The 12493-nt window shown below is 48.0% G+C and overlaps 1 non-coding gene across 1 annotated transcript; it reads left to right on the top strand.

Annotated features, from left to right (window-relative positions):
- Nucleotides 1–6831: 6831 nt before the first annotated feature.
- trnaa-cgc lies at nucleotides 6832–6903 on the top strand. The gene has a single exon. It is a non-coding gene; the product is annotated as a tRNA-Ala (tRNA).
- Nucleotides 6904–12493: the final 5590 nt, after the last annotated feature.

The following is a 12493-nucleotide window of genomic DNA, read 5'->3' as shown; positions in this document are numbered from 1 at the left end:
GGTGCTTACAGCTAATCTACAGGTGTGTGTCACCGTTTCGGCCTGGCATCAGGCCAAGCTGAGGATTTCCCTCACCTCTCCACCTCAGTCTCCCTCTGGACCCCCCTTGTTTCCCTGGTTTTTGTAGTGTGGCTTAATAAATCCTGTTTAAGTTCATTCCTGCCTCGTTCCCCTCCGTAAATTGTGACAGAACGAACTGACCAGACCGCAGCCATGGATCCATATGATCCTTTTAACAGCCACATAACCCTTTCCCCCCATCTTGACCAGTACGAGCTTTTTCCCGAGGCACTACAGGAGGACTATGCAAACCCAGATGATTATCTGGACTCACTTTTCTGGGGTACACGTCTGGTTTTGGCCCCTAAACCGATAAGTTACCTGAGATCCAGATACCTGCGACATTTCCGCCAGAAGCGTCAAAATCGCCACGGCCCCAGTTCCTGCTCCAGTCTCAGTAACGGCCCCAGTTCCTGCTCCAGTCTCAGTCACGGCCCCAGTTCCTGCCCCAGTCTCAGTTCCAGTCACGGCAGCTGCTCCAGCAACAGTCACAGTTCCAGTCACGGCAGCTGCTCCAGCAACAGTCACAGTTCCAGTCACCGCAGCTGCTCCAGCAACAGTCAGCAACAGTCACAGTTCCAGTCACCGCAGCTGCTCCAGCAACAGTCACAGTTCCGGCCTCCACCACAACAGCTCCTGTTCTGTCTCCCCGTCCTGTTCTGTCTCCCCGTCCTGTTCTGTCTCCCCAGCCTGTTCTGTCTCCCCAGCCTGTTCTGTCTCCAGGCGGGTCGGCGCAGTGGTCATCGACGCCGTCTCCTCAGTCTCCGGGCGGGTCGGCGCAGAGGTCGTCGACGCCGTCTCCTCAGTCTCCGGGCGGGTCGGCGCAGTGGTCGTCGACGCCGTCTCCTCAGTCTCCGGGCGGGTCGGCGCAGAGGTCGTCGACGCCGTCTCCTCAGTCTCCGGGCGGGTCGGCGCAGTGGTCGTCGCCGCCGTCTCCGGGCGGGTCGGCGCAGAGGTCGTCGGCGCCGTCTCCTCAGTCTCCGGGCGGGTCGGCGCAGAGGTCGTCGACGCCGTCCCCAGGCCTCCGCTCCGCAGCCGGCTCTCCAGGCCTCCGCTCCGCAGCCGGCTCTCCAGGCCTCCGCTCCGCAGCCGGCTCTCCAGGCCTCCGCTTTGCAGTCCCGACGCCCTTCGGTCTGCGGCTCTCCTGGCGCCCCCTCCGGGACGTCTGCCCGAACGCCCTTCGGTCTGCGGATCTCCTGGCGCCCCCTCCGGGACGTCCGCCCGACGCCCTTCGGTCTGCGGATCTCCTGCCGCCTCCGGTCCGTCCGCCCGGGGCTCTCCGGTCTGCGGATCTCCTGCCGCCTCCGGTCCGTCCGCCCGGGGCTCTCCGGTCCGTCCCCCCGGGGCTCTCCGGTCCGTCCCCCCGGGGCTCTCCGGTCCGTCCGCCCGGGTCTCTCCGGTCCTGTTTGCCGCTTCTCCTGCTGCCTCCCGGCTGTCCGCCCGAGGCCCGGCTTTCTGGTTCATCACCTGTTCAGTCCTGTTCACCACCTCCCGGCCGTCCGGCGGAGGCCCTCCTGGTCTGCTGCGCCTGGTCCCTCCTCCAGGCCCCCTCCTCCCGCCCGTCTTGGTGTGCTCGCTGGTTCCCTCTTGGGCCGTCTGGGATCTGGCCCTTGGGGAGGGGGTTCTGTCACCGTTTCGGCCTGACATCAGGCCAAGCTGAGGATTTCTCTCACCTCTCCACCTCAGTCGGGCGGACCTCTCCCTCTGGACTCCGCCCACCAGCCCCTTCTCTCCCTCTGCTCACAGCAATCAGCTGAACATTGGACTCACCTGTGCCCACTTTCCCCTACAAAACTCTCCTCAGCCCTTTCCCCTCTGTTAGTTCGTCGTCGCTCCCAACCTGTCTCCAGCGTCGTTCTCCAGCCTGTGTTCCCTGACTGTTGCTAAACCTGCCTGTTCCTGCTCATCCTCCTCAGCCCTGTCTGCTTCCCCCCTGGATTCCCTGGACTTCGTTCCCCCCTCTGAACTCTGGACATTATTACCTGTGTTTCCCATGACTGTTTTCCTGCCTTTGAGCAGTGGTTTTGTTTTGTACTTTGATATCCTGATTTGTTACTTTGTGTTCAGCCATTTTGTTAGTTTTACGTTGTCACTTGTAATCGTGTTTCCCTGCCTGTTTTGTAGTGTCGGTTGACACCCCCCTTGTTTCCCTGGTTTTTGTAGTGTGGCTTAATAAATCCTGTTTAAGTTCATTCCTGCCTCGTTCCCCTCCATAAATTGTGACAGAACGAACTGACCAGACCGCGGCCATGGATCCATATGATCCTTTTAACAGCCACATAACCCTTTCCCCCCATCTTGACCAGTACGAGCTTTTTCCCGAGGCACTACAGGAGGACTATGCAAACCCAGATGATTATCTGGACTCACTTTTCTGGGGTACACGTCTGGTTTTGGCCCCTAAACCGATAAGTTACCTGAGATCCAGATACCTGCGACATTTCCGCCAGAAGCGTCAAAATCGCCACGGCCCCAGTTCCTGCTCCAGTCTCAGTCACGGCCCCAGTTCCTGCTCCAGTCTCAGTTCCAGTCACCGCAGCTGCTCCAGCAACAGTCACAGTTCCAGTCACCGCAGCTGCTCCAGCAACAGTCACAGTTCCAGTCACCGCAGCTGCTCCAGCAACAGTCAGCAACAGTCATAGTTCCAGTCACCGCAGCTGCTCCAGCAACAGTCAGCAACAGTCACAGGTCCAGTCACCGCAGCTGCTCCAGCAACAGTCAGCAACAGTCATAGTTCCAGTCACCGCAGCTGCTCCAGCAACAGTCAGCAACAGTCACAGGTCCAGTCACCGCAGCTGCTCCAGCAACAGTCAGCAACAGTCACAGGTCCAGTCACCGCAGCTGCTCCAGCAACAGTCACAGTTCCGGCCTCCACCACAACAGCTCCTGTTCTGTCTCCCCGTCCTGTTCTGTCTCCCCAGCCTGTTCTGTCTCCCCAGCCTGTTCTGCCTCCAGGCGGGTCGGCGCAGTGGTCGTCGACGCCGTCTCCTCAGTCTCCGGGCGGGTCGGCGCAGAGGTCGTCGACGCCGTCTCCTCAGTCTCCGGGCGGGTCGGCGCAGTGGTCGTCGACGCCGTCTCCTCAGTCTCCGGGCGGGTCGGCGCAGAGGTCGTCGACGCCGTCTCCTCAGTCTCCGGGCGGGTCGGCGCAGAGGTCGTCGACGCCGTCTCCTCAGTCTCCGGGCGGGTCGGCGCAGTGGTCGTCGACGCCGTCTCCTCAGTCTCCGGGCGGGTCAGCGCAGAGGTCGTCGACGCCGTCTCCTCAGTCTCCGGGCGGGTCGGCGCAGAGGTCGTCGACGCCGTCCCCAGGCCTCCGCTCCGCAGCCGGCTCTCCAGGCCTTCGCTCCGCAGCCGGCTCTCCAGGCCTCCGCTCCGCAGCCGGCTCTCCAGGCCTCCGCTCCGCAGCCGACTCTCCAGGCCTCCGCTCCGCAGCCGGCTCTCCAGGCCTCCGCTCCGCAGCCGGCTCTCCAGGCCTCTGCTTTGCAGTCCCGACGCCCTTCGGTCTGCGGCTCTCCTGGCGCCCCCTCCGGGACGTCCGCCCGACGCCCTTCGGTCTGCGGCTCTCCTGGCGCCCCCTGTTCAGTCCTGTTCACCTGTCACCTGTTCAGTCCTGTTCACCGCCTCCCGGCCGTCCGGCGGAGGCCCTCCTGGTCTGCTGCGCCTGGTCCCTCCTCCAGGCCCCCTCCTCCCGCCCGTCTTGGTGTGCTCGCTTTCCTGGTTCCCTCTTGGGCCGTCTGGGATCAGGCCCTTGGGGAGGGGGTTCTGTCACCGTTTCGGCCTGACATCAGGCCAAGCTGAGGATTTCCCTCACCTCTCCACCTCAGTCTCCCTCTGGACTCCGCCCACCAGCCCCTTCTCTCCCTCTGCTCACAGCAATCAGCTGAACATTGGACTCACCTGTGCCCACTTTCCCCTACAAAACTCTCCTCAGCCCTTTCCCCTCTGTTAGTTCGTCGTCGCTCCCAACCTGTCTCCAGCGTCGTTCTCCAGCCTGTGTTCCCTGACTGTTGCTAAACCTGCCTGTTCCTGCCCGTCCTCCTCAGCCCTTTCTGCTTCCCCCCTGGATTCCCTGGACTTCGTTCTCCCCTCTGAATTCTGGACGTTATTACCTGTGTTTCCCGTGAGTGTTTTCCTGCCTTTGAGCAGTGGTTTTGTTTTGTACATTGATATCCTGATTTGTTACTTTGTTTTCAGCCATTTTGTTAGTTTTTACGTTGTCACTTTGTAATCGTGTTTCCCTGCCTGTTTTGTAGTGTCGGTTGACACCCCCCTTAGTTTCCCTGGTTTTTGTAGTGTGGCTTAATAAATCCTGTTTAAGTTCATTCCTGCCTCGTTCCCCTCCATAAATTGTGACAGTGTGATCCAGCAACTGGCAGAAGTCAGTATGATTGCTGCTGTTTTACTGAGTACAAAGCAATAAGAACAACTGTGTAATCTTCTGTTACACTAACTATTTCCAACACTGTACTATATTAGAAACTATATTACAGTTAATACTCAGTAAACTATACATTCATTATCATCATTCACTACATTCATAAATGCTGTTGTGTGTGTGTGTGTGTCTCAGTGTGTGGAGGGGGACATGTGTGACAAGCTGTTTACTTATATGGATTTGCTTGATGCAGGCAATTGAGGTCATTGTTTCGTAGCGATGCAGTCTGACCTGTGACAGGATAAGAAAGGCCCACTGTGTGCTAAGCTGCTCTTGACAACATGTTTTGATTCTCATCGGGATAGAAGAGGAGCCTTAATTGAAAAGGAGTGAGGGGGTGGACACACTGGGCAGTGAGAAGGTCGAAATGTTTTACAGTAAGAATAAGTTTAAATTTCAGGCAGGAATTGCATTCAAGCCGTTCTTGTACCCGCGGTTCCCATTGCTGGGTGATGAACTGCTGTGGGTGGCTGATAGCTCAGAGATTTAAACCCCTTTGCACCGAACGCTACCACAGCTTTTGACTCCGGCTGGGTTCGCCTCCGTTGGCTTTATCACACTTCTGCAATGTGGGACTGAGCAGATGTGAAGCATTCCCATTCCAGAGGCAGGAGAAAATGTTCAAGGCCGTTCAGTGTCAAAGCATTTATTGTTTGAGCGAGAAGAAAGCTTTGGCTGTACTAGGGGTCCAGCGTCAGTAGGCCTTCTGATACTAAGACCAATTTTTCTCCAACTGACTTGTGTTAATCTGCTCCCCAGAAGGGAAAACATTTTACTTAGACACACTGTACACCTCTGCTCATCCTAAGGATACACCTGGTACTTTAGCTAGCAGCATGTCCAGCAGCATGATACATCCAGTATTTTCCAACCCTCTGATTTTCCAGTTTTTCTCTTACTACTACTACTACCAGTTTCCTTGTGCCGTCAAATCAACACATTTTTTAATTTATGACAAAATTTCACACCCATTTTGTTCTCAGTCCTGTACTTATTATTTTGTTATTCTCCTTCTTCTAAAGTTGCCACAGTGCAGGAGATAATGTCTCTAAAGCTTAATCCCCTGCTTTGGTTTTGAGAACTAACCTATCTTCTAGGTGTCAAGGCTGCAAATATGGTGTAGTAGCAACAACTTTCCTATTAGCTTCCAATAAGTAACAATGAAGAACAGTGCACGCTCACTTGCAGGAAGATTTACACCACAGTGAGACTGTGTAAGAACACACTGGAATAAATACACAGCAGCGTAAAATGTAAAGGATGGAGGCTGACTGCACAGATTAAATTGCACAATTGATCACTGATGAAATCAGCCTCTGCATATTTGTGGCTGTCTGCAGTTCCTCAGTAATCCTCAGACTGAAGTCTTACTTAAGACTACATGTTAGAATGGTCTCCAGTAGTGTTTGTCCTATTCAACATAAACATTAATTGACTAACAAAATATTTACTGTAGCATGTCAGATCATTAAAATGTATATATATATATTCATTATACATATATATGTTGTATATCTGCTGCCAAAACAACAGAAACAATAGACACTACAGAACAACTCCCCCTTATCACATAATTATCACCTTTCTGACAGTTTCAATAAAAGCTGAGATGTTATAGCATAGAAAAAAGTAGACTACACTGCAGAGTGTATACAGTAGTGCTGTAAACACACGCTGACAAATGGTGATGAAAGCATTCAGTGAAATAAAGCAATGTGGCAATGAAGACAAGAAAGATGAAAACTGCAACCAAACAATATTAATGTAAGCAAATGAAATATTCCATCAAATAATGGCAAAATCCTAAACTCTATACAAGGAGGGGCTGTAGCTCGGCGGTAGAGTGCTGGCTTTTGTCACCAGCATCTCCATTATTTGGTCACCTTGTTCTCTTTTCAAATTGAGAAATGTCATTTGGTGACTTGAATGCTGCTGATTATCTCTTTACAATGATAGATGTGAAGGGATGGGATATGTGAGCATCACAACTTGACCATGGAGCAATGAAAGTAGGTGGCCTGGTCTGATGAATCACTTTACTTTAATGTGAATAAGTGTGTGTGTGTGTGTGTGTGTGGGTGTGTGGGTGTGTGTGTGTGTGTGTGTGTGTGTGTGTGTGTGTGTGTGTGTGTGTGTGTGTGTGTGTGTGTGTGTGTGTGTGTGTGTGTGTGTGTGTGTGTTGTTCAGTGGGGAAAAAATTATAGGATGTGCGGTTGATGAATTGGTACCAGATACCAGAGGACACGTTCAGAGCTCTTGTGTTTTAAGAGGCACCTATACAATCTGTCCATGTCTTCTATAAGAAGGGTTCATTTACATAGCAACAGCCACAACTAAGAGGGGATGTAGCTCAGTGGTAGAGCGCATGCTTCGCATGTATGAGGTCCTGGGTTCAATCCCCAGCATCTCCATGTCTTATCTGCAAGAGAGCAAAGCATTTATTCTTACAACATACAGATAGTTTGAGGCTCTTTCACATTCAACAACAATCACTGTGGTGTCCGTTGAAAGAGAGCATAAATAATGCTTGTTTAAAATGCATGAGTTGCAACAGCTTTCATCAGGGTTAGTTGACATCGAGTCTCTTTTAACTTGAGCTTTTTATTTGCAGATACATTGAAGAGTAATGAATGTGATAACTGTGAAACATGGGTTTTGGGTTATGTCATGCTTATATGATCTTAGTATTTTGATCATTCTCCCTCTTCTCATTAATAACTGTGAGCCTTTTCCTGAAGCAGACTGAAAACGAAAGAGCTGAGACGAAGCAGGGATTGAGGCTAAGAAAGGCAAGGAAGGCGAGAGCAAGGAGCAACGACTAGAAAAAGAGAATGCTCCTTGAATGGTTTTTGGTCTGTGGATGGATGATGAGTTCAGTGTTAGATTAAAAACACCCTGACATCATGTCTATTAATAAAGGTCATGGCTCAATAATCAGCACATGAATATGAATTCAAAATTTCATCAGGAGGGAGGCCAGATTTGTGGAGTGAAGGAGGTGGGGATGAATCCAGCTGGGTGTCTGCTTACATGACAACAGCTCCGTCATTCTAAGCCGCTGCAACGAGGGAGCGAAAAAAGAAATTCAGAGGGAATTAAAAAGGGAGAGAAGGAGTGACAGGCAGACAGGAGGGAGGAGGAACAGAGTGGCGTCTGTCCCTCCCTAACATCTGCTCACTGATCACCAGGAGAGGAGAAGACTTGAAGTTTTTTGACAGCTACAGAGACAAAATGGGGAGAGCTGATAAATGATGTGTTCGCTGAAGCGTGACTCCTATTTAAGAAAAACAAGTGCTCATAGAAGAGGCTATTAATGATCCCTAAGTTCATCTCTCAGTGAACAGCAACTGGTTGCACCATCGAAAAAGGCGAGCAGAGCTCAGGACGGGTTCAGCAAATTGGAACTATGCTCAGCGCAAATGTGCAGCGTCACAGAGCTGTTAGCAAGGCTTTGGACCGCAGGATCGTGCACTAGTGCGGCTGTCAACACGAGCAAAGTTGAGTGTATGATGTTGTCGCTGCACTTTTGGAAATGCACAGAGGGCAAATGTGGGACAGTAGCTGCTGATATTTGTGGTACAATCAGTTCTACTGCATTGTGATGACAGTTTACCTTCAGAGAGTGAAACAACTTTTTTAGACAATGTCAAATAATTCAGTTGTGTGTATGAACAGGTAGTTTCTCTGGGGTAAATTTAATCTGACAGACTTGTTGTTACCCCTTGGGCAAAAATCGCTGAACGCCGTTCTGCTGGGGAGGGAACGTGCTCAAAAATCACCAGTAAATGTCAGAAAATATCTAATCAGTTTAGCCAGTCATCCCTTCTTCCTTCTTCACTTCACTTTTGTCTGGAAATGTTTGGACGAGGATGAAGAATGAGACAGGAGTTGAAAATAAAACAGCTCTGCTCAGATTGGGTCCAACAGTCGAAAAGAGCAGAACTATAATAGCATACAAATACTGTGAGAACACATGTACTAATATACTAATATCACAGTTTCTTATTAAATAATGGTTCCTAACATTTTCCTTGTGTTTATTAAGACACCACATGATCGAAGGTGACACTGTGTACTCTCAGGTCTCAGTATTCAACACACAGAGCTGAGAAACAAAATATAATTTGGACTTGGTTTGGACCTGGCTCAGGTTTCTGTTCCTCAGACATGAAAAGGGCTCAAAATATGGCAGCAATATGGCACCTTAAGCAGATTCAAGGCAAAACATCAAACAGAGACCGTTATGTGTTAATACAGCATGGAAATATTCATCTGAAAAATCAAAGCACTTGATCCTGGAACATGTTTTTTTTTTTTTCTGCGTTAAAGCTCTCGTCACAAAGCTCCAAAATCTTTCTATAGCTGTTCTGCACCTGCAAGACAGAGACCAAGGATAATTGTTCTCAGCTGCAATCATGAAGAAAGGAGAAAGAAAGTCACCCTGTGATTTTGATACATAAAACCGTTTACTCATGTTACTGCTAAAAGAATATCTCCTGTAGTCTTGCTCCCGTTTCCGTCCACGTCCTCATCCCCTCCTCCATCTCTCCTCCACACGCTCCCGAGCTTCTCCTTTGAGCTCCGTCAACTCCCTGAAGACAGACAGTGGTGGGAAGCAGGCTTTTGGGGGGAGGAGGGAATAAGATGGGGTGATGGTGGTTCTGATGGGGGGAGGGCGTGGAGGAGAGGGTGCGAAGAACAGTGTTCCCAGAATGTCAACACCCACATGTGCGTACATCAACCTACATACACACAATGGAGAAGCAGCTCTACTGAATGGCAATCACACCAACAGCGCTGCCAGTCATTCCACCCAAACACCCCCCACCACCACCTCTGAGGCCCGTCTGTGGTTTAATTGGTGTAATTATATTTGCATAAGGCTCTGCTGTTTCAGCTAACACACACACACACACTCGTGCACGCACGCACGCACACGCATGCACCTGACAAGTTTTAATAGGCAGGATAATTGAATATGGTTCCCACCTGTGCCCTGAAGGGTCTATCTGTATTTATTGCAGAAGATCAGCGCTCTATACGTTTACTTAGACAAATTGGAGCTCATTTGCCTCTAGATAAGCTGTTATTATAGGACTTCAAAGGTTAATGGCCTTGAATAGGAAAGTTTATAGTCATCATTATGTTGGTGATTGAGGGCAGAAACAGTCCCAAAAAACTGTAACAGAGCATAACCTCCATGATGAAATCGACCTGGCTGTTAGTTGTTAATGTACCTTTTTCTATGCATGAATCTAAGCCTCTTTTGAAATGACTAACTCTTAAAAAGAGCAAAAAATACTTTTAAAGTGGAACTCAACTTGACATTTTCCTAAGTGTAATTCGTTTTCCCTTATTATTTCTAGGTCACAATGAGCAGCAACACTAGATTAAAGCACTAACACTTTAGTTGTGTTCTTTTTAGCTGCAGGAATTGGAAGAAGCCTTGAGATGGCCCAATGAAGGAAGGATTTCTTTTAAGCGTAATTATGGATCATATTACGCAGTAAAATTTTATTTTATCGTTTAGACTGATCCCTGTGCTTTTATTACTTAAACCATGACATCAAACATCATAATCAATTATGCTCACACCTGAGCAAACGAAGAATCTCCCTCTTTGAGGTACACAATAGACAAACTTGGTGCTACTTAAAGGTTTCTTTAGTTGCCACAGTACTGACACTTTCTCTAAAATGTTATATTTTAAGGTGACCAAACACTACTTAACATTCTGGGGAAAAAAACAGCTGTGTATGACTAAAGCACCACTATCTCATCGAGGGTGTTATTAAATGTCAGGAAACTTTTACAAAGCACAGAAGTTTCCACCACTCACCTACCTAAAGGCTTTTTTAGGTAACAGACAAGCACATGCAGATAAGGTGGAGGTTCTATTACACACACATCAGCAGTGTAATTACCACCCATGACAGGGAAAGACTTCTTTTAACTATAATTTTCAAATGGTTACTTATGGGATATGTAAGATTCTGTTAAATGACCCTACAGAAGAGGCAGAGTGTAGATAGTAAGAAATGATGACAGGAAATAAGCTAGAGTCAAACCCATGATATAATGGATAAGTGTGAGTATTATTCTGTCTAATTCATGTTTTCTACCAGAACTTCTCTCTTCTGATAAAATGAAAACAGAAGTTCTAACAGGGAAAACAAAAAAGCACAAAGAGAAATCCAAGGGCAAAACTGGAAATGATAATATGACTGATGATCCGAAGAGAGATGCTACTGTCTCATATTTGTTTACTCTGTTTCTTTGTGTTTTTTTCTTACTCAGATTTACCTTGTAACCCCCCAGGTTGGCCCCTGCACTAGTAGACCCTCCCAGTGTTAAACATGCTTGCAGCTCTAAGACAATATTGTCAGCTCAACATGTTACAGACTCTACAGGCAGTAGACGCCCATGTATTTTTACATGTCAGTGATATGGAGCCACTAATATAGAATCAGGAAATGTTGCTGCTGTTGCTGAAAATTGTAATGTGTGAAATACCTCAAATGTATTCATAAAAAATGGTTCTATTCACACAAATGGCCTTCAAAATTACCTCTTATTAACATTTCCAACAATGCAACGAATGAATGCATTTGAGATTATCTTCACAATAAGAAAATGAACCCTATTCTTCTGCACCTCAGCGCAGTTTGAAATCATCTCCACCACTGGCAGTGGCTGTCTGACGGCTGCAGTTTCCTCAAATGCACTGTTGCATGTTTTAGGCTTTTCTTTTTTCTGCCCATCTTTTTTGCTTTGTTAACCATACCTCCCCCTTCTCTCACTCTCTCTCTCTCTTTCATTTATGAACTCACCTCACCTACGCTATCCATCCCTCCCCCCTCTTCTCGTCGTCGTCCTCCACCTCCTCCTCATTTTCCACACACACCAAACCCCTCGCCTAAAAATGAAATCTGATTTTTCTTCTCTCCCTCTCTCTCTCTCTCTCTCTGTGTGGATGAGGGTCTCTGGGTCTTTTGTTCATCCACCCGCTCATGTGGCCTCCTCGTGTTGCCGCGGCAACCGGGTGTACACATACTGTTGCTCCAGGAGAGAAATCGAGATGGCAAAGAGAATGGGATGCAGGAGGTTGAGAATGATGAGATGGAGTCAGAATCAGGGGAGACTGAGACAGAAAGCAAAAAGGACAAATGGTGGTAGAAATATGGAGTGTGGCGTGATTAAGAAAAGCAGGAGGTGGAAATTGAGAAAAAGGACAAAGATGACAAAAGGGGAGAGAAATGAATAAGGCAGTATTCCTCTCCACAGCTTTGATTATTATTCTCTGAATGAAATACCTCTGTAATAGCAAGCCAAATTGAATTTATACATGTAACATCTATTTCGCTGCTCAGCACTTCTTCATTTCTATAAATTTAGTTTGGTAGAAGATAATTAATTTTTTTTTTCAGAAACAGTAAAGTTTGAATCGAATATTCTGTCCAGGAACTCATGCTGTGTGTTTTGTATCAGTGACCGATTGTAATACAGTCCATGCTGCAAAATGCTCTCAAAGCATAAGCAAAATGTAGAGTTAACATGGAAAAAAATACTGCAATGATAACACAGACAGAAACAAGCCATTGTCGAGTTCCTTTTTTACATGGATGAATTTCCCAATTGTGCACAGACTCTGATAGCAACTATGGTGACAGCAAGAAAAAGAGTGGCTGATCTAATTCAATCATTGCAGTACAAAACAGTAAGATAATGTCTAAAACAGTAAGAAGAGAAGGAGACAGGCATTAAACTGAATGTCTGTATTATTATTCTGTCATAGTCTGCGTCAAACAAGACTCTTGTATTTTTAATACAAGAACATTTAAAAAGAAGACAAAACGTGACGTGATGGGAGCAGACCTATTATGACGTATAAAAAAAAACAGATTGGGAAAAATAACGGCAGAGACACAGTGAGAGACAATAAATACCGGCATCCTTGTACGGGCGGTGTCTTCCTCCACCCAGTTGTCTGTGTTTGCTGTA

This window comes from Anabas testudineus, chromosome 18 (assembly GCF_900324465.2).
Source record: "Anabas testudineus chromosome 18, fAnaTes1.2, whole genome shotgun sequence".
In the NCBI taxonomy this organism is placed as follows: domain Eukaryota; kingdom Metazoa; phylum Chordata; class Actinopteri; order Anabantiformes; family Anabantidae; genus Anabas; species Anabas testudineus.
The sequence above is the reverse complement of the archived record's forward strand: the minus strand, read 5'-3'. Positions and strand labels throughout refer to the sequence as shown.